This window comes from Colias eurytheme, chromosome 6, assembly GCF_061535395.1.
Source record: "Colias eurytheme isolate Ceu_HAF_F1 chromosome 6, ilColEury1 Martin Lab GWU primary, whole genome shotgun sequence".
NCBI classification, from domain to species: Eukaryota; Metazoa; Arthropoda; class Insecta; order Lepidoptera; family Pieridae; genus Colias; species Colias eurytheme.
Genome location: NC_142985.1, coordinates 12427232 through 12428060, shown reverse-complemented (window position 1 = coordinate 12428060; position 829 = coordinate 12427232).

Here is an 829-nt window from a genome sequence, read left to right as displayed (position 1 = left end):
CTGCCCATACATTGAAAGCCCATTGAAAAAGCAAACTTCATCTAACATATGTTTTAGTAAAATGAGACCTAACACGTTGACTTAGAGACTAGATTAGTTGCATTTAATCCAGGCCTTACATGATCAACGATATTTCAAAAGGACAATAGCTATAATAAAAACATTTGCAAAGTAAGCCAGCCTTTGTTTCTGGAACAAAAAGTATTGGTTTGAGGTTGGGATAGGATTCCCCGTGTCTAATGCCCGGCATTTCGGGTCATAATTACTATAGTGGAATGATAAATGGCATCCATTTTTGTTTATGCAATTTTTTTATGTCTTGACTCTTACTAAGTAGCTTTCGGAGTTATAATTGGGAAATTCATAATGGGTTCCGTCACTATTTTAGAGTATAAACATGATTGTCCAATTTTTTTATTACGATATTTGCACAAACCGCACTTGGCTCTTTAGGTGGATTTAAACAAACCGGCAACCACCCTGAACCAGCAGAAACTTATATGTTTCTGTAGTAGGAGATAGATGGGATGGGGGTTTATGATAGACTTTGATTTATGATACTTACCATACTTCAAAGTTCAATACTATTAAGTATTCTGTGGCTCAATGCTAATTCCAGGCTCCAGCAGCATTTTAAGCACATGTAACTACCAGTTAGCAGTCACCCATATGTGCAGCGGTTTTCATTAATGTTTTTTTGTAAGCGAAAAGAAAATGATGCTTTGTCGTAGGTATAAAAAGGTTTTTTTTATTGTACACTAGGGGAGCGCTTGGCCACAATCTTAACCACAATTAAAGCGTGATTTTCTCTATAAAATTTTGGCTATAG